Here is a 25,284-nt window from a genome sequence, read left to right as displayed (position 1 = left end):
TAGGAAAACACTAGAGAATATAACTGTTAGGGTCAGGCAGACCAGGCTGGAATCCTTGTTCTCTTTTAGTGGTGTGTGTGAGACAAGTTGTATACCTACCTCCTTGAGCCTCAGCTTCGTCATCTGTGAAATGGGGAAATAATATTTACATTGCAAAGTTGTCGGGAGGATTTGAGATGTTCTATGTAAAGAACTCAGTAAGTTCGGTAAATAACTATTTCTCGCTTCTTTCTTCTCAGACACCTGTTAGGCTCCCGCTGCATGCATTTCCATAGCATATTTTGCAGCACGGTATGAACATTTCATATGCTTGAGAAGTGCCTAAATGTATTTTAAAGAAAAAAAATTTAAGAGTTGATTTAAGTTATATGTTACCCCAAACTACATAAGCATAACATTGTACCTCAACTCTTGTTCAACTATAAAACCAAACTGAATTTAAGAAACAAAACAAAGCCCTCTGTGTAACTAGAGCAACTCAGACTAACAGTGTTGATATGAGAGATGGTGTTTGGATTAGCCCTGACCCTGACCCTGAGGAGACTACAGCTCTGACCTCCTCAATGCTCCGCTCTTCTCCTGTTTGTACGGTGTTCTGTGATGTCACTTGGCCTTCACTGTCATCGTTTATGGATCACTTAGGAGGTAAGTCCGCCCATGTTCCTTTCTCGTTAGCCCAAGACAATTACAGAGGCATCATTTTGTGCCAATACCATGGTGAATGCAAACACAGACTTGGACCTGGAAATCTTGCCCTGTACCTGTTTGTGGGATAGGTGTTTGCAGGTGATCCAGGATATGCTAATATCCAATTTTTTCTTAGGCTATCGCTAAAATGAATACATACAAAATGATAACATTTTAGAATTGTCTTGGCAAACTCTCAGACCTTCAGGAATCTACAGAGCTTGGTTTAAGGACATTGATGTGATCATTAAGCCTGTGAGTTTTGCATCTGTCTGGGTTCAAATCAGGCACTATCTTGTGGTCCCTGTGTGATCTTGGAGGATTTCACTCAGCAAACATGTAGTGGGTACCTACTATGTTCCAGGCACTTTTCTAGGCACTGAGGATATAGCTGGGTATAAGACAAACGAAGTCTCTGCCTGTGTGGAGCTTATATTCTAGAATCTAGTGAAACAAATCACTTAAATCCCTCCCCAAACCTAAGCTTCTGTATCTATAAAATGGGGATAACAATAGGGCCTCACTGGACGGCCACTGGATGAACAGAGGAAGTGGTGCATGTTTAGAAAGTGTGCTGGGTTTTTCTGTTTGTCCCTCTAGTTCCATTCTTCATTTTTCTCACCCTGCTGGGACTAGGCCTGGGATGCTGACCTCTCCGAACCTGCACAACCCAGGCTTACTTGCACTTGGACTTTAGGTTGGGTTCAGCCATTAGGCCTCTCATGGTAGAGACCAGAGGTGGGAGAGTGGGGTTAGGGTGGTTGTTCCCCAGGCTCCCCACCTTCTAATTTTTTTTTCTTTCCTTTTTTTCCATTTCTTTTTTTTTTCTCTTTCTTTTCTTTCCTTCTTCCTTTCCTTTCTTTTCCTTTTCTTTTCTTTTCTTTCTTGACAGGGCCTCACTCTGTTGCCCTGGTAGAATGCTACATCAGCATCACAGCTCACAGCAACCTCAAAGTCTTGGGCTCAAGCAATCTTCTCACCTCAGCCTCCCAAGTACCTGGGAATACAGGTACCCTCCACAATGCCTGGCTAGTTTTCCTATTTTTAGTAGAGACAGCGTCTCTCTCTTGCTCAGTCTGGTCTTGAACTCCTGAGCTCAGGTGATTCACCCACCTTGGCCTCCCAGAGTACTAGGATTACAGGTGTGAGCCACTGTGTCCAGCCCCTGTCTGCTAGATTTCTGACAGACAGTGGCTACTTAACTCCACGATGGCCACAGCTCCTGCACATACCCCTCTGCTGCAGTTGTGGTTCTGGGGCTACTCCCTGAGTGCCCCCTTCAGATACAGCGTGGGCAACCACTTCAGCCATTGACAGCTCCAAATTTCTCATCCTCTTTTGCCATGTCTTTGCAAATTGTCCCATTCATCCCCCTCCCAGTCACTCTGTTTGAATGTGCTCCCAGTTTCCTGTTGGGACCCTGCTTCTGGATCACATATTAAGCATGACTCTTATTTGACAAACTTCTACGTGAAAGAAGGGTCACGTCATCTGTTTTTAAGTAACTTCCAGTTTGCTTCCAATCTCCCATTCCATTGGGTTGGCAAGAAATGTTGAGCCTGTTCTCTAGGGTTGTGCTGGAATACGGGGCTGTGTCTTATGGCCAGCAATCCACTGTGGCTGCCGATTTCCTCACTGTCCGAACCCACGCACCGTCGGGCTGGGCACTGCACCACAGTGTCTGCTCCAAGGGGATGCTGCTCCCAGCTGAGACCTAGACTGAAGTTCCTGGGCATGTACGGGCAGCCAGGGAGATCCAGGCCTCCCAGCTGTGTTCCGGAGCAGCAGGTACACACAGCTGTGCATGAAGTCAGTATAGTTCATGCGCGCTCAGGTTTGTGGCTTGTAGGGCCCTGCCCGCCCCACCCCCACTCCAGCAGTTGCTTCTTTTCCCCACTCACAGCCCTTGTAGGCCGCTTCCCCATGCGTCCTTCCCTTTAAACCTGGCAGGGTCTCTGCGGACCAATAACACGTGTCCAGGAACAGCGTGTCTGTCTGTGAACAGGAGAGCACCTCCCCGTGTGAGGATGCTGTCAGGGCTGCTGCTCTGCAAAGGCTCTAGAAAGAGTTATCTGGATGTGTGTAGTACCAGGTACTCTGGAGATGGAGGCAGGAGGGTTGCTTGAGCCCAAGAGTTTAAGGTTGCAGTGAGCTATGATCTCACCACTGCACTCACCCCTGAGCAATAGAGTGAGACCCTATCTCTAAATTAATAAAGAAATAAGATCAAGGTGCCAACAGGGTTATGTTCCTCTGAGGACTCTTTCCTTAGCTTGAGGCTGGTGGCTTCTGCTTTTCACAGTCTTTCCTCTGTGTGTGCCCCCGATGTCTCCCCAAGTGTCCAACCTTCCTCCTCTTCTAAGGACACCAGTGGAGAAGGGTCCATGCTAACAGCCCCATTTTAACTTAACCACCTCTTCAAAGATCCTGTCTCCATATAGAGTCACATTCCAAGAAACAGGGCATTAGGGCTTCAGTACATAATTCTAGAACACAGTTCAGCCTATATCAGTAATAAATTACTTCACATACAGATGAGGATGCCTTTTTCTAATTAGCACAAGGGCACCCTATGGGCTAGTGGTGGCCCAGCTGGTAATCCCTTAAAGCTTAGTGCCTGCAGGGGTTCTGTGGCACGTCCAGAAGGAGTCCAGAATCCTTTGCTAAGGCTGGGGATCCAGAGCCTGCGTCCACCCTCCCTAGGACATTGACAAACATTCCCTCTGGGAATCTCACCACAAGCTCAGCTTCCAGAGAATGGGGACTTATTTCCAATACTAAAAGCTTTTTTGGCCTTTGCACCCTTGACATCTGGAGGATTTGTCCTTTCTCCCTCTCTCCTATCTTCCCCACCCACCCTCTCACATAGTCCAGCACAATCTCTAATCAAGCTTGGCTTTCCTATAAAAGACAAGCAGATACCTTGTCATCAGTCACCTGTGGCTCTCGGCCCGGCAACACCAACTCTCCTTACGCAAGGTCTGATGGCCACGTGCCTCTTAGATACAGGGTAGGGAGTGGAAAATGCAACGAGAAAATGATCCTCTCAATGAGTTAGTGTGCCAGACACAGGCAGCCTTCAGCACAGCGCCGGGCAGCGTGACCTCAGTAATGCGGAACAGCGTCGTCAGAGTGCACGTCATTATTACTCTCATTGCAGCCATGTGTGAAGCTGCCTTTGGCATCTACGGTCTGAGAGAAAAGCACCGAGATCCTGATGTGGACAACAGAACTTCCTGATGTCATGGCCATGTCCTCCGTCTGCGCTGTCTGGTAGGGCAGCCATCAGCCACCTATGGCTATGGAGCACTTGAGATGTAGCTAATGCAATCAAGGAAATCAACGGTAAATTGTATTGAACTTTAATCTCTCTAAGTACAAGTTTAAATAGCAACACAGCTATTTATAGGATTATCAGGCAGTGTGGATTTATGAGATTTTTGTAGTTGCTGACAATAGTGACTATTTGGGTCTTTTCATTCCAAATAATAGGGCTCTGGGCTGTTTTGCTTCTCTACCCACTACAAAGAGCAGGGCTGAGCCCTTTCAGCTTCTACAAGCAACCCCCCAAAGCCAACAACATTTGCAAGCCAGGGCTGGATTTTTCCCAGTTGAAGACTTGATATCCCCAATTTATTCTGCAGAGGAGAAACATCGGAGACCAATGTCACCCTCTTGTGACCCCAGTTTGCAGCACTCCGTTTGTATTTTATGTGCTATCTTAAAAAACATAGAGCAAAGTGGAATTAAAATTAACACTGTCTTCACACAGTGGTGCATACTCCTCCCAGCCCCTCTGACTTGCTGTGAGGCTCCACTCAACCAGGCCTGGGAACTTCACGTTCCACGCCCCATGTCCAAGCTGCCAACCTCTCTGAAAGTCCTCTGAGCACGATTAGGAGTTTTTACCAGATGCCTTAATGGTGTACCCACAGAAAATGTGTACCTTGGCCCAGCCTGGCCTCCGGGCTCCTGCCACCTTCTTATTGCAACCAGAGTTGGCATTGCAACCCCTGGAAAATGGGCATCTCTCGTCTGTACATTCTGCATGAATCGCTTCGTTCTCTGCAGGGTGAGACTCGCCTTAGATGCTTGCAGACATACCAGATGGGCTGCTCTGCCCTGATCCGATTGTCCCCAGGGGATGGAAGGGGGCCAAGAATCCGTCCTCCAGCCGCTGTCATTTCTCCTTTCCTTATTCTCTGCCCTTTCCAAATTATATCACATTCTTGGAGCCATGGGTTTTAAAAGTCTCTCATTCAGGGCGGCGCCTGTGGCTCAGTCAGTAGGGCGTCGGCCCCATATGCCGAGGGTGACGGGTTCAAGCCCAGCCCTGGTCAACCTGCAACAAAAAAATAGCCGGGCGTTGTGGCGGGCGCCTGTAGTCCCAGCTGCTCGGGAGGCTGAGGCAAGAGAATCGCATAAGCCCAAGAGTTAGAGGTTGCTGTGAGCCGTGTGACGCCATGGCACTCTACCCGAGGGCGGTACAGTGAGACTCTGTCTCTACAAAAAAAAAAAAAAAAGTCTCTCATTCATACACGGTCACAGCATTCCCAGGTAATATGTGTGAGTATGTGTGTGTGTGTGTGTGTGTGTGTATTTTAAAGGTACGCATGGTGAACACGTGGATTGAATGAAATCTGACAGTCTCTCCCTGTCGGAAACTCTTCTCTCACCCCCCACCACTTAATAGATACAGCACAAGCTTGTTCATGCCCTTTCCTGTCTGGATCCTGCCTCCATTGATAGCCTTACCTCCCTCCCTTGTTATATTTGCTCCAGCAATACTGAGTGGCTTATGGCTTGTGGTCCTGCCACAAACCATGCTGTTTCCCTCCTCTTCGTATCTGCCTATGCTGTTTCCATGCTCAGAATGCCTTTTTCTCCCTGCCTGCCAGGGAACCATCCCTTCTCTTACTCCCAGGCCAGCAGGCACCTGTTCTCTTCTCTCTCTAGGAGTTACTCTCCCCTCCTGTGCCATTTTGGTGCCCGTCTTTCAGATGTTTCTTGTGTTCCACTTGTCTCCCTGTACTGTACTCTTTTTCCTTGCCCATCTTTCTGCCTTAGTGCACTGTAATATCACTGAGTGCTAGAACTATGTCTTTTTTGTTTGTTTTTGACTATGTCTTTTTCATCTGAACTTCTAGAATCAATCGTAGTGCAAGGCTGGTGAGGTTATGATCTGGATCTGTGTCTTTCTTTCTTTCTCTCTCTCTTCCCCTCGCTCCCTTCCTTCCTCCATCCCTGCCTTCCTTTTTCTAGAAACAGTGTCTCATCTGTTGTCTAGGCTGCAGTGCAGTGGTACAATCACAGCTCACTGCAGCTTTCAACTCCTGGGCTCAAGCTTCCTGACTCAGCCTCCCGAATAGTTGGACCACAGGCACACACCACCATGCCCAGCTAATTTCTAAATTTTTTGTAGAGATAGGATCTCACTATGTTGCCCAGGTCTCAAATTCTGGGGCTCAAGGGATCCTCCTGCCTCCACATCCCCAAACACTGGGATTATAGGTGTGAACCGCTGCAATGGGCCAACTGTGCATTTGAAGAAAAAGACGTGGTTTGCCTAAGAAATACCTCATGCCAAAGCTCAACAAGTGAAATGAGCAAGGAGGTACCAAGGGAGGAAAAGAGGAAAGGGAGAAAAGGAAACACACAGGGAAACATTTATTCGGAGCCTGTTCTGTGTGCTGCAACTCTGAAGGACAAGCTGAGTTTGCCCCATCTTTCCATTCACTTCTTCCCCTCCTGGCCCAGGCTCTACCATCTGTCACCTGGACCTTGTCATGGGCTGTGTGTTTGTGTCCTCAAAAATGTTTATGTGAAGCCCTAACTCCCAGGGATGGGATGGCATTAGGAGGTGGAGCCTTTGGGAGGTGATTAGGTTTAGATAAGAAGAGGGACCAGAGCTCTCTCTATGTGTGAGCACACACAGAGGTCATGCTGAGCTCACAGCAAGATGAGGTCAAGTGTAAACTTGGAAGAAACCCTCACCAAGAACAAAATCTGCTAGCACCCTGATCCTGGGCTCCCCAGCGTCCAGAACTGTGAAAAACAGATGTCCGTGGTTTAAGTTGCCCAGTAGAAAGTATCTTGTGATAGCTGCCCTAGCTGACTGAGACACTCCCCTCTCCACCCAGCAGCTAAAATCGCCTTTTGCAAACCTAGGTCAGATTAAGCCATCTTGCCTTCACCTCACCACTGAGTTCCAATCAAATGTTAATTGAACCCACCCTCCTTTCCTCAGCCTGCAAAGACCTTCCATGATTTGGCCACTGTGTCCTACGCAGAATTCTTTCTTAGTCCTTCTCCCTCATGCTCTGATTCCAGTTGCATCCCCTTCTTTCAGCCCCTCACAAGCTAAGACCCCGTGTGCTGCTGCCCAGGTGACATTCCTGCAGCCCCGTGCATGGCTGGCCCTTAAAAGATGCCTCTTCTTGGAGATCTTCCTTGACTACCGTGTCTGAAGTCACTCAACAGTCACTTTCTCTCACACCAAGGTTTTACTTTCCTCGTGGCACTTTCTAGGACCTGACACCGCTTCACATTTGTGTATTCATTTATTCTCTGTTACCCCTCACAAGGCTCCTTGAGAACCTCACTGCTCTATTTCTGGCACCTAGAACAGAGCCTGGCTCAAGTGGTACTCAGAAATGATCTGTTCTCAAATGACTAAACTCGGGCCTGGCACTGGCTAGACATGCTCTCAAACAGTATTTTCATGTAATCATGTCCAGAAAGGTTGGGGAGTGGTTTTCAAAAATTAATAGCAAATTATCAATGATTTCTAGGATTTCAACATAGCGGGGGTGAGTTCACCTATAATTAGTTTCTTTGAAGTAGAAGTGAGTCAGAGAGGGTGTGACTTCATACCCAAGTCCACATCAAAGTGTTTCTGGATGCATGCAAGGGCTGCAAAATGTAATGCGACTTTAAAATGGAAAGTGCAGGAAGCTGTGACATGATGCAGAGGGTGATGACACCATCTCCTGGGGGCTGTAGCCCAGCTCTGCCCACCCCCTTTGGATGCTAAAGTGATGGATGAAAGTTCTGAAACTCTGAGCTTCAGGGAAGCAAAGTTTAACGTGAAGATTAGAGTGTGCTTTTAGGAGAGCATTGACATAGAAAGTCTAGAATTTTCTTAAGCTTTAGAAAGCGCACCAGACTTAGAATCAGAGACTTGGGTTTGAGCCAAGCTTCTAGCGCTCGGGAGGTGGGTGACTTCAGCTCCCTTCACTTCACCTAATTTAGTTTCTCCTCTGTAAAATGTAATGCTTGCTCGATCCACCTCAGGAGGGTGTCCTAAAAGTCAGAATTAGAATGGCTCTCTGCAGAAAAGTGTAAAACTATAGGCATTGTGCGTTAGACTTTGATTCTACAATTATTATCAAGATGTACTCCCTATAGAGTAGACAGAGAACAAAAGGATATTAGGAACTATTAACTCAAACTCCTTCATGTGATAATTGAGTGTGTGTGTGTTGTATGCTACGGGTATTATAGGGTCACTGCTTTTGGTTGCTTCCCATGTACTTAAAAAGAGAACACAGGCACACTCACAGAGGAATGAGGGACCACATGAGTCCCTTGGACAAAATGTTACGGGAGTCTGGGGATGGTGGTCTGGCCTATTGCAATGACTTTCTAAGCACCTTCCTGCCCCTCCAGGCTCTCTCCTTCCCCAGCCACCCCGTATAGTGGCAGCAGATACGTACCCCCCACCAAAAGATAGTATAGCCATGTGACTAAAGAGGTAGACTTTGGAGCCAGATTACTTGAGTTCAAGACCCAGCTCTGCCACCCGACTAGACAGTTATTTTAGCCCTTTGTAAATTAGGAGAGTGCCAGTTCCTTTCCCTCAGGGTTGAGTTAGTATATATAAAAGCAGTTAGCAGCTCTCTGACATATCATAAACATTTGCCGCGATAATGAATCACTCTTCTGGTCCTATCCCAAGCCCTCCCCACACCGTCTCCTCCTGTCACTCCAGCTGAACAGAAGGGTCTGCTTTGCTTGACTCTGCTTCCCAGAGTTGGAAGTAACTTTTCTCTGAACCCTCATGGAATTGTGTCTCTGTCTACTTTTTGAGGTCCCTTTATCCTCCCCTGCTAGACCATAAGCTCTCAGATGGCAGACTGTGATTTATTTAACTCTTTGTAAATGGGCGTTTTGCCCACAATTGGTATTTAGTAAACAGTTGTGGAATGAATGATATGGTCAGAAAAGGCATCACTGAAGTGAGAGTTGAACTGTGTCTTGAAGGAAAAAGTCTTTTAAAAATCATTTACTTTGATTGCAGTGCAGTGATGAAGAGCATGTATCATGCAGCTAAATCAGCTGGGTTCAAATCCCAATTCTGACATTTACTAGCTCTGACTTGGGGCAAGTTACTTAACCTCCCCATCCCTCCATTTTCTCACCCATTGAATAGAGACAATAAAAATCTTCCTTCATGGCCTTGCATTGTGAGGATTATCACATGAAGCTAGTAGTATCCTTGGCGCTTAATAAGTATCAGTGAACAAAACCATTACTACCATTATCAGGCAAATAGTAAATGCTCCTTGTAGGAAGTCCAGCAAAGCACTAGAAATTGGAAGAGCTCCTCACTCTGTCCGGCAATCTTACCCCATCCACTGCTATGGATTTAGGAACACCACTTTCCAGAAGTGTTCTGAATATAAAAGACTAAGGTGGGAGGATGGCTGGAGGCCAGGACTTCATGGCTCCAGTGAGCTATGATTTTTCCACTGTACTCGAGCCTGGGTGACAGGCAAGACCCTGTCTCCAAACAAAACAAACAAAAGACATGTAGCAACATAAAGAGAATCATACCATGTATACTATTCTGCAAGTTGCTTTTTTTTTCACACAGCCATATATATCATGCTTATCTTTCTGTGTCAGCACATACTACTCCATTCATCGCTTTGAACGTCTGCCTAGCATTTCAGTTTATAGATTTACAATAATTAATTCAGCACCTAGTGGGGGACCACATAGGTTTTTCCACTTTTTCATAATTAAAAACACTGTGCCGTGACTATCTCTGGTGTGCAACTTTGCACACTTGTGACAGTGCACCTGCAGGAGAAAGTCCTTGATGGGACCCTGAGGCCACAGCTACAAGGACTATTTATACTCAGTTGCCCAGCATTACCCTGAGTTTATCTCATGTTGTCATCACTGATCCCCACATGGTCCTTTTATGTGTATTTGTTTTTCTTTTTTGGGGGGACACAGTATCTCACTCTGTCACCCTGGCTAGAGTGCAGCGGCATCATCATAGCTCATGGAAACCTCCAACTCTTGGTCTCAAGGGGTGCTCCTACCTCAGTCTTCCGAGTAGCTGGGACTACAGGAGTGCCATTTGCCTACCATACCCCATGAGATGGGGTCTCAAACTCCTGGTTTCAAGAGATCATCCCACCTTAGCCTCCCAAAGTGCTGGGAGATTATATACATGAGTCGCTGCGTCCAGGCCCCTCTTATATGTATCTTACTTATTAATGTTTGATAAATAATGAACACGATACTCATGTTTTAAAGTTTTATAGTTATTTCCTACTTGCCTTTTGGAAAGATAGTCAAAATTGCACTCAAAGGATAGGCTTTCATAGGTCAGGAATAGTAGGAGGAGCAGCTCTGATTAGGAAAACAGTTTGGATACTCTGGAAGTATAGTATATTACTATACTCTGGGAGTATATTAATAAATAAGACCTGTTAATGATCCACCATGAAGAGCCCAGTCTAACTGAGGAAAGTGTTTGTGAAATAGAAAGTCAAGGTCGAGAGATTTGAGGAGCAAAGTTAAGGAACTGGGATCTTACACCAGGCCATAAGGTGAATCATGTAACAAAAGGGAAATTTTAAAAGATTTTACTGTGGACAACAGAATTACCTTGTTCTAATTCACTGTTTTGGCATGCAAGTAGCTTCTTACTCTACAGCAGTGTTTTTCAATTGTTTTTATCTCATAGCGCACTTGAACCTATAGTTAAACTTGCAGGGCACACTTAAATTATGTTGATCAAAAAAAAAAAAGAAGAATATACTTACTCTGCTTTGAATTTCTTCTGAAAATAATTTAATTAATGCTCTTTAAAATTTTTCAAAGTACACCTGAGATCCTCTCATGGCACACCAGTTGAAAATCACTGTCCTGGAGACACCAAGTATCAGTTAGGAGAGTTTGGGTTAGGCTGCAGTAACAAAGAACACCAAAGTGGAGGCTTTAACCAATAAAAGTTTATTTCTTATTTACACTGCCTCTCTTTTGGGCATTGGTTGGAAAGATGGGGATGAAGTGGTTCTGCTCATCATTTATGAAAGTCATTGAGGGATGCAGGGACAGAACAGTTGTCATCTTCAACACTGTTGGCTTCAGGGCAGGGAGTAAAATGCTTTAGCCTGCAAGTGACACACTTCACTAGCTTTTACAACTCACTGGCCCAAACTAGACACTTGACCCCATTTAACGCCCCAAAGGGGGCCAGAAATGTAAACCTATCATGTGCCAAAGGAAGAGAGCTGAAAATCATTGACAGACATGGCCACTACCAATCCTCTTTTATTATCTAAAGAACACTTCTCAAGGCCAGGTGCAGTGGTTCACGCCTATAATCCTAGCACTCTGGGAGGTCTAGGCAGGTGGGTTGCCTGAGCTCCGGAGTTTAAGACCAGCCTGAGCCAGAGCGAGACCTCATCTCTAAAAATAGTTGGGCATTGTTGCAGGTGCCTGTAGACCCAGCTACTCGGGAGGCTGAGGCAAGAGAATCACTTGAGCCCAAGAGTTAGAGGTTGTTGTGAGCTATTGACAGCAGAGCACTCTACAGAGAGTGACAAAGTGAGACTCAGTCTCATAAAAATAAAAATAAAAATAAAAATAAAAAAGAACACCTCTCAGAAAATCCCATGACAACTGAGACAGAAAAACCAAATGATCCTGTGGTAGCCAATATTGCTTATGGGTACAATGGTTCCTGCCTGTAATTCTAGCACTCTGGGAGGCTGAGGCAGGTGGTTCATCTGAGCTCAGGAGTTTGAGACCAGCCTGAACAAAGCAGGACCCTGTCTCTACTAAAAATAGAAAAACTAGCCCAGTGTTGTGGCGAGTGCCTGTAGTCCCAGCTACTAGGGAGGCTCAGGCAAAGGGATTGCTTGAGCCCAAGAGTTTGAGGTTGCTGTGAGCTATGATGCCATAGTACCCAGAGCATAGAGTGAGACTCTGTCTCAATAAATAAATAAATAAATAAATAAATAAATAAAATAGTGGGCTAAAGCCAGGGCTTGAATATGCTTGGAAACAGCCTGGTTCAGTAGGCACATTTTGAACACGGCTTCGGGTAAGGTGGACAAAGGAGAAATAGTGTAAAAAGGCTTTTGAAAAGGTAAAAACCTGTCCAGGAAAACCTTCATAGCAGCTTCCCTCTCCTTCTGCCTTTTTATGATTGTCTCTCCCCCCACCCTCTGACTCCTTAGACCTTCTTTGGGACTCACAAAGGGTGCATTCAGGCTCCAACAGATTTCCTGTTCGCAAAGTTTCCAAGGACAGAATATAATGGTAATAACAGGCCAGCACAGTGTGGCTCACACTTGTCATCCCAGCAGTTTAGGAGGCTGAGGTGGGAGGATTGCTTGAGGACGGGAGTTTAAGACCAGCCTGGGGAACACAGCGAGACTCAGTCTCTAGAAAAAGTAGAAAAATTAGCCAGATGTGGTGGTGTGTGTCTGTAGTCCCAGCTACTTGAGAAGCTGAGGCAGGAGGATCGCTTGAGGTTGCTGTGAGCTAATGATGCCACTGCACTCTAGCCTGGGCAACAGAGGAGTCTCAAACAAAAGACAAAAACATAAGAGGCCAAGAAGTGATAACCATAACAACAAGGATAATGAACCTATTATTAGTACCTTCTGTGTTCCAGTGCTTTCCATAGATGAACTCACCCTCCTTAACAGTGATTTTCAATCTTTTTTTATCTCATGGCACATTTAAACCTATAGTTAAACTTCCATGCCATGCTTAAATTATGTTGATCAAAAAGAAGAGTCAAAAAAAAAAAGAATATACTTACTGTGCTTTGAACTTCTTGAAAAAATAATTTAATTAATGGTCTTTAAAAATGTTTGCAACAGACCTGAGATCCTCTTTTGGCACACTAGTTGAAAATCACTGCTGTAGGCCGGGTGTGATGGCTCACACCTATAATCCTAGTACTCTGGGAGGCTGAAGTGGGTGGATTGCTTGAGCCCAGGAATTCGAGACCAGCCTGAGCAAGAGCAAGACCTCATCTCTACTAAAAATAGAAAAATTAACTGGGTGTTATGGTGGGCTCCTGTAGTCCTAGGTACTTGGGTAACTGAAGTAAGAGGATCACTGGAGCCCAGGAGTTTGAGGTTGCTGTGAGCTACAAGGCACGGCACTCTACCCAGCAATAGAGAGAGATTTTGGCCCCTCCCCAAAAGAAAATTACTGCTCCATAAGGTAGGCATTTTCACTATAACCATTTGACAAATGAGGAAACCAAGGCACACGTCCAAGTTCACTTAGGATTAGAATCCAGGTGTTAAGATTCCAAAGATGGAGATGATTGCAAGGGCAATTGTAGAAGAAAGAAGGTTCTAGAACATTCTCCGTCCTCCAACCTCAACCCTCTAGCTTCCATAATGTGCCATAAAATCCTCTGCTTTGTTCATTTTAGCCAGTATTCAATTGAGAAAAATGGCATTGCAATGAAAGCTCATGGGCTCAACCATTTCTTTAACAAACTTGACCTGCAAACTTTACCTAAAAATCAGTCATACTATCATCTAATAGATGGCCTGCCTTGTTTTAGATACATAGTCTGATTTAGTTGTCGCTCATAATCTCTTCATGTTTGTGTCTTTTCTTTTTTTTTTAACTCTAAATGGTTTTAAAGTTTCACCATGAAAAAATATTTTCGAGTGCATTCCCCCCAACCAGGTAAACTTTGAGACACACACTAACACCCCTAGACCTTTAATTTAGTGAATACTCACTTCAGGCTGAGAAGACTTTCTCATCAACTTAGGGTCTATGATTGATGATGGCTGTTCTTGCACTTTCATAATAACTTCCACCCGAGACTAGCAGAACACACTTGCTGATATTAATTGCACCTCTGTGAAGCAGAAAAGGGCAAGGGGAAGGTGTGAGGATGACAATTAGCAATATGCCAAGTATGTGACATAAGCAGCTGTGACACCTCCACTTTATATTTTCCATTTTCATTTTTCAGCATAGATGTGCTCAGAGAACGTTAGTGCTAGAGATTGATCTGGTTTCCCCACATTCTTTCTTCTCTGGTTTAAAGCCTCAGCCAATCTACACTTGCCCTCCAGTCCTGGTTCCATGGCCCTCTGGATCTCACCTCTAGAGGTCATCCTCCCCCCCGCCCCCCCCCCCCGACTACACTATCCCTGGTGAGAAGGATGGAGGGCTTGTCCCCAGAGTGGTCTGAAGGGACTCCACATGGATGAGAAAGGGTCCTGGCCAGCATTGGTCCAAACTGGCCTTATAATATCTTGACTTATCCCAGGAAAACTTCATCCTTCTGGTACATACAGTGTGGCCCTGAGGACACTGTGTTACCTGTGACCCCCTCCATTTTAGGCAGGATGAAGGGTGTGGCTTGTGGGTTCCTTGGTGGTTAGGGACCTCAATGTGTAGGACTGGTTTGCCCAGGAGGAGGAGGGTGGCTGGGACATTGAGAATGATACCCGAGTGAAGAAGGAAAGAGGAAGTTGCTACACACCCTGGCCCCAGAGTCAAGGACAGGGTTCTATGGTGAGGGGTATGAGAAGTTGGAACCTGGCTGGGCATGGTCGCTTCCACCTGTAATCTCAGCACTCTGGCCAAGGCAGGTAGATTGCTTGAGCTCGAGAGTTCCAGACCACCCTGAGCAAGAGCGAGACCCCGTCTCTATTAAAAACAAAACAACTACCCAGGTCTTGTGGTGGGTACCTGTAGTCCCACCTACTTGGGAGGCTGATGCAGGAGAATAGCCTGAGCCCAAGAGTTTGAGATTACTGTGAGCTATGATGATGCCATGGCACTCTACCCAGGGCAACTGAGTGAGGCCCTGTCTCCAAAAATAAATAAACAAATAAATAAATAAAAATAAATAAGTGTTAAATAAAAAATTTTAAAAAGAGAAAGAGAGAAAGAACTTGGAATATTAGGCAAGCACCCAAGATCAGGGACAAGGTCAAAGTTAGGTCAGAGGCTAAGAAGGCAACAAGGGGTAGCATCCCCCAAATGGACCACTGGCTCTTTAGAAGGCCAGAGAGTCATATGATTGGGAGGGCTGGGGGTGTGGGTATGGGCTCACCACTGTGATTGCTGGGGAAAATCTTGAGCTGGTTCCATTCAGCCGTCAGTTGTAGACTCAAGAGAATATTCCTTCCATAACACTGCCTTGCCAGGTGCCCAAGGGCCCAACCCTCCTTTGGGGGGCTTACAAGCACCATGAGACATTGTCCATTGGGTGGACTGCATGGACTAAGTCCTCCCAACTGTAATCCAGCCAAATCTAGGAGTGCAGTTAGTATTCCTGCTAACCATGCTAAATGGCCAGTGAGAAAAATGCCAATGACTGTCCTAGAAAGCCCTTAGGATCAGAGGACAAGGCAGCCAGTGCAGCCTCCGGGCACAGGCGATGTGCAGATCTATGACTCCACTTGAGCCCCTGGGGCATCTTCCCATTTATCCTCTTCTCCCAGGCTCCCTTCCCCCACTATTTTCTCCCTGTGGCTCTCCCTGATTCTAGAGGCTCAGCGGGTAGGGCTGATGCGAAATTGTGTTCTCACTCATGGTATTTCTGCCCACGTTTTATCCTTTCTGTGAGCATTTTCCATTTCCTTAGTGGACTAAGCTTGTGAAATTCAAAAGTCAGGAAGTCTTTTCCTGGCTCTGTTTTCCATTGTAACATCCTTTCTTGGAGGCAGTCGGCACAGAGGAGCCTCACTGCTTCAGAGGGAGTAGTGACAAGGAGACATACCAAGGAGAAAGGAAATACTGAGCTTCATACAATCCAAAGATCTTAAAAGTATCTTTTTTTCCACAAGGTCAAATTCCTGTGAGGCTGGTGGAAAGCTGGTTGTCTCACTCCAGTAGAAACACTCTTTCTACCCATGGGGTCTTGGCAGGTCTCCTGGGTTTTCACATCTGGAACATCAGGTGGGGACCTCAGAATCAGCATGGGGGTGGTGGTGGCTCTCATCAAACACAGCCAAGGGGGTGAGAAGCAGAGAGGTCCCTGGGACCCCCAGGGAAGAGGCAGGCTGGCACTCCCCCTGCTTGCAAATCCCCTCAGATAGCAGAAAAGCCACAGGCAGCTGCCGTGGCCACAGTAGAGGAGCTAGAATTCCCATAAGACTTAATCCAATGCAGGGCCCTGGATGGAGGGTGATGTGTCCTGGGAAAGCCAGACCCCACAGGGTGGAATCAAATTGCTCTTACCACTTCTTGTGCTCTTGAGGGTGGTCAGAAACGGACTGGGTCACGGCTCCATCTAGTAACTGCCCATGTTCTGAGTCTAAGATGAAGTGTTGGCATCAAATAGGAAAGTTCTTCTGTTCTCAGAATATTATAGTTTATATAATTCCTACATTTCAGCTTTATCTATGGGTAGTAAAATGGTTGATTCTCTCAAAATATTGTCACCTGGGGGTGCTTTGAGAAGAAACGAAGCATCTAGATCAGCGGATCTCAACCTGTGGGTGTGACCCATAGGAACTGTATTAAAGGGCCACTGCCTCAGGAAGGTTGAGAACCACTGATCTAGATGGACCCTGATTCTTGTCCAAATTGATGGAATTGGCCAAAAAACAAACAAACAAAAAACTAGGTCAACCACAAACACACTATGATTCTTGAGCAATAGAATTGGTTGCTGTCCGGATCCTACACTAACCTGCCTGAGACACGTGCTCTCGGGCAGTGATGAATGGGAACTCTTTTGATTATGTGAAACCCTGTGAGAAATATTTCTGAATGTCTATGCCACTGACGGCACACATACACACACAGACACACACTGTAGTCACAGAAACACACTAACGCACATTCACACAAACACACATTCACACACGCTACATTCACACAAACTTGTTTGGGAATCTGTCAAGGTCCACAGCCCCAAAAGGCGCTTTGCAAAGGGGGTAAATACAAAGATCTCGCAAATCTGAGACTCCATGAGGAGATTTCCGGTAGTCACCAGTCCCAAAGAGCTCCATTTAAATTTGATTCATTGCCAATTCTGCAAGATGTCATTTGTGTTGCTATAGGGCATATTCATTTGGGGGTGAGCGGAAATGTTCCCAACTTCTGGTGGTAGCGGATACATCTGAAAAATGGAATCAAATCAGTTTTGCTCCCAAGAGGGACAGGTGGAGGACTCCCATTTCCTGCCAATTCAGTTGGAAACAATGAGGAGAGAGAAAAAAAAAGGAGCCCTCCCTTTTCTTTCTGGCCTTAGACATGAACTCTTGATAAGATCCTGGAAAACATGCAGCATTTTTAAACAGCCAGTTGCCCTCTTCAGCTGAGCAAACAGCCCAAGCCAAAACTAGGAACAGGGGCCACCTCTATTGTGAATGTGGCCAGGCTGACTTATTGTCACCAAACAGCAAATCGTGAAATGACTGAGATAAGGAGTATAATCGCATTTTCACATGAAACTTACATTCTTACCTCTTCTATAGGAAAGGATATCCCTGCAGGAAGGAGGAAGGTGGGGCCTGCCCATGGGCCGAGGCAGGGCTGGGACCACATTGTCCAGGCCTTTGTAGGGACACAGGAAGAGGGTACGGAAGTTTCTACAGGAAAACAGAGAAAAGTTCAAACATAAACATCACCCAAAAAAATTTACCAACAGCGAGTTACATTTCCTCTTTGGGCCTTCCAGGCTTCCATGCATCACTGGGCTTGCAGATTTTAATCATGAGTTCTGTTCACCTTGGTAACCTCCAGAGGGTGTGAATCTGCTGTTCCCCTACTTAATAAGTTCAAAGAATGTGTTTTCTAGGGCGCTACAGATAAAAACGACCCCTTTCCAGAGACCATATCCTGGCCTGGCCAAATTTGTCATTTCTGGGGAGGGCATGAGCTTCCCTGAAGTCTGGTAAGGGACAAATGCTGAAAATGGTTCGTTAACTGCTGCTTCCCACAGAAAGGCAAGGGTTCGGTTGGGCTCCCTTGTTTTGGCCAGAGTTGTGCTGTGAGAAACTGCCCAGGAGGGACGGGAAAAGAGTTGTATTCTCACTAGTGAGGACTGAACTTTCCCTCCCCACCTCCTGCTGTCTGTCCTTCCCACCGGGGGTAAGAAGCTGCCACAAGAATCTCTGCTGCCAGCCTCGAGGCCACAGGGCTCTGGTTTAAGGGCTATGGACTCCAACAGGGAGGATTCTGTTGCTAAATGTGAAAGAAAAGGGCAAAGATAAAAATGGGGAGCCACTCTGGAGGGGACAGGGCCTTACCCCTTTATGCCTACTCCTGGTATTCTGGACCAAAGTGGCCCCTTCTTCCTCAGGGGCCAGGGGTCCTGAGGGTAAAGGTCTTCTCAAGGGCAACCTCAGAAGGGTAAGGAGTTTCTGGCCACTTTTCCCAGACTGCATTGCCTTGCAACTCTAGCTAGGGACTGCAGAAGCCACGTCCGAACTGGCTCTAATGGAGGCTGCCAAGTGCTAAAAGGAGCATCCGTTACTTCTCAGATGGGGCCATTCGCACATTTCAGGAGCAAACAGTTATGGTTAATAGACAGATTTCCTAGACGCTGCCATTATGAGAAATTAAAGCACCCTCTGGCCTCCTCAGAATAGCTCTTAAGTCCAAGAATCTTTCATAGCCCATCAGAGGAGGCTGTTCTGAGTAGACTGCGCTAGCTTTTTAGGGGATATCTTTTTCTGAATTGCTGCTTTCCAGAACAAATGACTTCCATTATATTCAGCCAGAGACCAATTCTTCATTTAAGTATGTAAAGCAAAATATGGCTTGTTCTCTGGATGTATTACTCACAACAGAAAGCTTTTCTGATGGCTGTACCAGATAAGTGATTGAAGTGTTTTGTTACATGAAAGATCAGGTACAAGGAAGAGGGTGACCTTGAGTTCAGAAACCGGTGTAAGATGCTGTTTAAGATGGATTCAGAATGCTCTGCTGAATGAAAGCAATACCTGTATTTTCAGAAAACAAGAGATGAAGAACTCATTTATGCAACATGCATGGATTGAACAACTGTTACCACCATTCATTCAGCCAGTCATTTATAGAAAAGGCCATACAGGGGTTACATTTGAAGGACAATTGAGGAGTGGTTTTTCAATACGTTTAACAACAAGGCACTGACCCTAACCCACTGAGAGGACTTGGGAGACTTTGCTGGACACTGTGCCAGAGGGAGCTCCCCTACTACTGTTAACCCTGGAGTCACTTGGTACATTTTGATATTGTAGTAACACTACAGCTATTCCAAAGCATGCCAGCTGGCTCACAATCCTGAATACAGTGACATAATAAAACAAGTCCCGATCTCCACTCTGGGGCTTGCTGTACTGCTGGAGTAATGTGTCTAAAGCTGATCTGAGCCCAAAGTCCTGCAGAGATCCCAAAAGGTTCTTAACTCCATGAAAGGGAAGCAGCACAAGTGAGGAAGGGCCCTGCTAACCCCAGGCTGATGTTAAATGGAGCTTAAACAAGCAAGAGGCTGATGCTAAGGACAGTGGACCAGGGCAGGGGCTTCTCTGCCTCTCTGAGCTGTTTCTGCATAGCCTGCTAGGGGTGTCACATCTGCCTGGGGCGTCAGGCCAGGCATTCTGAGATCAGCAGGATCTCTGAAACAGCCCAATAGAAGAGTCAATTCTAAGCTCCCAGCTCAGTCCTTGGACTTCTCACCTAATACTGAGATTCTGTTTTTTTCTGTCCCCATGTCAACTCCTGGACCTGACCTTGGATCTTTTTCCCCACTCTGCCTCCTGGAAACTGAATTTGGAGCAGGGTATGGGTAAGGCCAGCATCAGAGGCCACACCCAGGTAGGGAGGGGCCCTCAGCCCACTGTAACCCATCTGGGGTCTGGCACCCGACAGCACCTGGGCTGCCCCATAGTAGGAGAGCCTGCTGGGGAAAGCATGCTTGAGAGGAGAGGAAGCAATCCTGATAGGAAGTTTCGACTTTGAATTAACTGATTATTTGGGGGAAACAGATTGTTTTAAACCGGAAGGGGCTGCTACCTTTCATTGGCAAATTTAAGTTTCTTTTCCCCTCCATTATCAACAGGAATGAGGGAAGACGAGACCAGTTATAAAAATAAAAGATTTAAAATGCCTTTTTAAAATAACCTGAGGAATAGTGTGCACATTTTCACTGCTAAGTAAATATAGTATTATAATGACTATGAGTCTTACGCAGAAAAAGTGCTTTGAATGCTTTGAATCAAGGCATATAACATACACTGGCAGGTGGCCCTGGGGACTGTCTCTAGAAGGAAGTGGTATTAGAGCTGAGACTTGCCCAGGATTAGATAGGCAGTGGGCAACCCGACCAAGGCCCCAGGAGGAAGAAGGCTGGGCCACTGCGGGAGAGGGGTGGTTAGCCAGACTGGGGAGGCAGGAAGTGCCGGTGAGTGATTGCAGGTGACGAGATGGGTGCAACTGGGCACTGCTCAGCCCCTGTAGTTTTCTGGTTTACCCAGCTCAGTTTAATCGATTTTGAACGCTCCTCTACTGTGTCAAGGGAAACAAGAGCAGTAACAGCACGTTCAGCATTCAGAGACCCTCCAAGAACAAGTACAGAGAGAGGCAGCAGGCCTGGAGAAATGGAGTAGGCTCCTATGATGGGGCAGCTGCTGAGTGCTCAGATAGATCAACACCACCACTGCCTGCACCTGCCAAGTTCATCTTGGCTTTCGGGCATTCCCGTGCCCTGCCAATCTCTCCAACATTCTGAGGACCCGGCCCAGAAGCAGGGTTCTCCTTATGAGGCTGAGCCAGAAGCAAAGGGACCAAGGAGACAGAGGCAAGAGGACGAGGGCTCCTGGCCAACTCTGGAATCCCTCTGTCTCAGCATCTGAGGCTGCGCGGTGGCATCACTGAACTCTCCTGGCCAGACTAGTGGTTCTGAACGCTAGCAAGAGCAGACAGGATCAACTCTCGTGTACATAGAACAGCCGTCTTCGCTCCCTTTCCATGGCCCACACCTGCTCTAAGCCACTTGCCCACTTGCCTAGGCTACCATAACGATCTTTTAACTTTCTGTTCCCACTCCATCCTCCCTACAGTCTTTCTAGAGAGCTAGTTTTACAAAATAAATCAGATCATGTCCCTCCAGTGTCATCTTGTCCCAATTGTTTATTCTACTCAACACGTGTGACGCTACTGTGGTGTTTCAGATGTTGCCCATTTTTCCTAATGTTTCTTCTGGAATTCTTTTTTTTGTTTTTTAGATAGAGTCTCATTCTGTTACCCTGGGTAGAGTGCCCTGGCTTAGCTCAAGCAACCTCAAACTCCCGGGCTCAACCAATCCTCTTGCTTCAACCTCCCCAATAGCTGGGACTATAGGCTCCTGCTCCAATACCTGGCTATTTGTTTTTAGAGACAGGGTCTCGCTCTTGCTCAAGCTGGTCTCATACTCATGAGCTCAAGCAATCCATTGGCCTCATCCTCTCAGAATGCTAGGAGTATTTATTTTTTATTTTTTTGATAATGGAGTATCACTTTATTGCCCTAAGTAAAGTGCCATGGCATCATCACAGCTGACCTCAAACTCTTGGGCTCCAGCTATCCTCTTGTTTCAGCGTCCCTAGTAGCTGAGACTACAGGTGCCCACCATAACACCCAGCCCGTTTTTCTATTTTCAGTAGAGATGGGGTCTCATTCTTGCTCAGGCTGGTCTGGAACTCCTGAGCTCCAGCAATCCACCTGCCTGGGCCTCCCAGAGTGCTGAGTTACAGGCAGGAGCCACTGCACCAGGCCCTTCTGGGCCCTCTAGAGCCAAGTTCCTTTGGTCACTCAGGTCTCAGACCAAATGTTGCTTCCTCAGGGAGGCTGACCCTGAACAATGCTATCTAAAGTGGCACCCTCCCAGTCATGCTCAGGCTTATTACTGTTGATTCCTTTCATGGCCCTTACAACCTGATATTTTATTGTTTATTTATTTGTTTGTTTATTGTTCATGTCCTCTGCTAGAATTTAAATTCCTTAAGGGCAAGGACTTTGCTTTGAATAATCCCACAAAGAAGGAAATCAACGAGTACTTGTTTTAAGTACAGGAATAAATGAATGAATTAATGAATGACCTCTTACCAAAGATGAACTAAGGGAACGGAATGAGTCTGGACTACAAATATTTCCATTTTATGATCCACCCTGAGAGACGTTGATGGATAGAAAATAAATCAAATACAGAGAATTTTTTGCCCATTAAAAATTGCCTGCAATCTTAAGATAAACAAGCATAGTCAGCTAACCCTAATAGAAACTTTTTTTTTTGAGACAGAGTCTCACTGTGTCACCCTTAGTAGAGTGCCATGGTGTCACAGCTCACAGCAACCTCAAACTCTTGAGCTCAAGCGATCCTCTTGCCTCAGCTTCCCAAGTAACTGTGGTAACACTGGGATATTTTTAGAGATCGGGTCTGGGTCTTGCTCTTCTTCAGGCTGGTCCTGAACTCCTGAGCTTAAACAATCCACCTACCTTGGCCTCCCAGAGTGCTAGGATTACAGGAGTGAGCCACCACAACCGGTCCCCTAATAGAAACTTTAAAGAAGTGTTATGGCCTCGTTAAAATGTGCTATTTTGAACAGGGAAATTGAAAACGTTTCCTAGATCCAAATTTAGTTCCACAGTTCAATAAACAATAAACTTAGGCATTTACTGCAGTACAGAGCATGGAGCATGTAGAGATGAATAAGACTTGGTCCCTGCCCTCCGTCTGGGACGCTCAATCTATCAGAAGAGTCAGCCTCAGAAGGAGAAATTAATCTGTAAGGTGGTGAGTATGGGAGTAGCCAGGGCGAAATATGCCGAAAGGTCAGAGGAGGAAGGAACTGGATCCACCCAAAGAGGGTGGGGCAGACTTAGAGGATCTGCCTGTGAACTGTGTCTTAGAGGTGGGGTGGGGGGGATTTTAGCAAGCTGAAAAGGCTGGGGAGGGTGAAGGCAGGACGGGAAGTATCAGCAAGGAAGTTTGAATGGTTGCTGCAGGTTGATTGTGACACCTTATACAGGGAAGCAGAAATGCAGCCTGGAGAGCGAGTTTGGGATCTGTAGCAGGTCTTGAAGCCATGGAGCTCAGAAGGGCTCCCAGGCAAAGCATCAAGCCTGAAGAGAAGAAGAAAAGATCCAACCCCCAGGGGAGACAAAGTGAAGCAGGAGGACTGACTGAGTTCACTTTAGGGGGAGAAGGAAGCAGACAGAGTCAGGAGGACACACTCTTCATGAAAGCCAGGATTTCAAAGGCATATGGAAGAAACAGAATCAGCAAAGGAGTGGTCAGAGAAATAGGAGCTAGAATTTGGAGAGCTTCACCTTCCAGAATCCAAGAGACTTCCCTTGTCAGAAGGTTTTCCCACAATCCTGTTCATGACCCCCATTCTGCGACTGCTGCTTATTCAAAAGCTGTCTAACCCACTAGACAGGAAGGTCCATGAGGGTCTGATTGTTTGTTTGTTTTTGAGATAGAGTATCACTCTGTCACCCTGGGTAGAGTGCTGTGGCATCACAGCTCATAGCAACCTCAAACTCCTGGGTTCAAGCAATCCTCTTGCCTTAGCCTCCCAAGTATGTGGGACTACAGGCACCCACCACAATACCTGGCTAATATTTTTTTCTATTTTTAGTAGAGACAGGGTCTTGCTTTTATTCAGGCTGGTCTTGAACTCTTGAGCTCAAGCAATCCACTCACCTCAGCCTCTCAAAGTGCTAGCATGACAGGCCTGAGCCACCATGCCCAGCTAGACCATATATGTATACCCTACGTATATAGGGTATTCTATATGTATGCCCTACATCTAGACCAGGTCTTTTTGCCTAGTAGAATGCAAGTATGGATAAATGAATAAATATGTATTTTCAAATTAGGCAGAGAGTTGAAAAAGTTAAAAGTTATGAAAAAGGCCTTGGATTTGGCAATTGGAAGTAAAGGTGACATTTAAGAGGCCAATTTTAGGGATGGTGATAGTAAAAATACCCATGTCGCGTGGTTATTATGAGCATTAGATAAGCTAATACACATAAATGCTAACCACAGTGCCTGCATGTAGTTTGGGCTTAACAAATGTTACGGTCATTCCCTTTAGTTTTCACTTTCACAAAGAACTAATTCTGTTTATAAATTTTTTTTTTTTTTGAGACAGGATCTCATTCTGTCACCTAGGCTGGAGTGCAGTGGCAAGATCATAGTTCACTGTAACACTAAATTTCTGAGCTCAAGTGATCATCCTGCCTCAGCCTCCTGAGTAGCTAGGGCTACAGGCATGTGCCACCATTCCTGGCTAATTTTTTTATTTTTTATTTTTTGTAGAGATGGGATCTCACTATGTTCTCAGGCTAGTCTTAAATGGCTGGTCTTGAATTCCTAGCCTCAAGTGATCCTCCTTCCTTGTCCTCCTAAATTGCTGAGATTATAGGCATCTAAGCCATTCCACCTGACCCTCAGCTACTTCTTGATAGTGGTATTGTGTCTAACAGAGTTGTTCACTATCCTTCCAAGACATTCTAGAGATGTATGGCCTTAAGACAACCACAGCTACAAAGCACCATTTTATGAAATAGCTGTACCAGAATCCAGTGAAATGAGATTTGGCTGTCAAATCTAGCTGTGGGGTGGGAGCCTGGCAAACTTCTAGGGGACCAGAAGATGGAGTGAAATCTCCTTTCCTATTAAGGAGACTCATAGAACAAAGGCAGCTGCAGCCAGTAGCCAGTACCGGTGTGATTGTGTCAGCCAGCTAATCCAACAAAGCCTGAGAAGTAGGGTGGCTCCAGTCTTTTGAAAGAAAGGTTGCAGGTAGAAAAAGGTCCTTGAAGTTGTGAAAACATTGGACGGAAAGCCAGGAGATCTGGGTTTCATAGAGAATTGGTGGGATTGCCACAATGTGTGTCTCAGTCTTCTCACTTGAAGAATGAGAGGACCGCATGAGCCTCAAGGCCTCTGCAGGAGCTTGTTTGCAAAAATGGCCACCATTTCTCCCATCCCTCCTTGTTAGCCCTTTTTACTACAGAGTTTCACTTTTTTCCTTTCAAAAGGTAGAATCCATTTCTCTTCCCCTTCAATTTGTGCTGCCCTTGTAACATGCTTTGATCTGTAGATTGCAGGAAAGTGGCATTATGTTTGGGTCAAAGCATTAAGAGGTTTTGCAGCATCCACCGTCACTCTTGGAATGATGCTATGGCCATGTGAATAAGCCTGAACTAGCCTCCTTGACAATGACGGATTATGCAGAAAGAGAGGGCTCAGCCAACAGCCAGTACCACCCACCAGACATGTTAGTGAGGTCATCTTAAACCATTCATCCCAAGCTGAGTCACCTGATGAACACAATCACGTCAGTGATCCCCATAAGACCAAACAGAAGAACTGCT

General features: G+C 46.0%; 1 long non-coding RNA gene across 2 annotated transcripts in view; it reads right to left on the bottom strand.

Moving 5' to 3' along the window:
* Positions 1-4,076: 4,076 nt before the first annotated feature.
* The window catches only part of LOC128581928 (uncharacterized), a 35,340-nt gene continuing 14,132 nt past the window's right edge, over positions 4,077-25,284 (bottom strand). The window contains exons 3-6 of one of the 2 annotated variants that reach the window (XR_008378947.1): positions 17,401-17,525; positions 13,707-13,828; positions 10,749-10,851; positions 4,077-5,029 (exon numbers count right to left, since the gene is read on the bottom strand). This is a non-coding gene — a long non-coding RNA (uncharacterized LOC128581928). Of the gene's footprint in view, positions 5,030-10,748; positions 10,852-10,985; positions 12,519-13,706; positions 13,829-17,400; positions 17,526-25,284 lie in introns of those variants that run through there. The other variant, XR_008378948.1, reaches the window with a different exon arrangement.

Source organism: Nycticebus coucang, chromosome 3 (assembly GCF_027406575.1).
Source record: "Nycticebus coucang isolate mNycCou1 chromosome 3, mNycCou1.pri, whole genome shotgun sequence".
Classification (NCBI taxonomy): Eukaryota; Metazoa; Chordata; class Mammalia; order Primates; family Lorisidae; genus Nycticebus; species Nycticebus coucang.
Note: the sequence above shows the minus strand (reverse complement) of the source record. Positions and strands in the feature narration are given on the sequence as shown.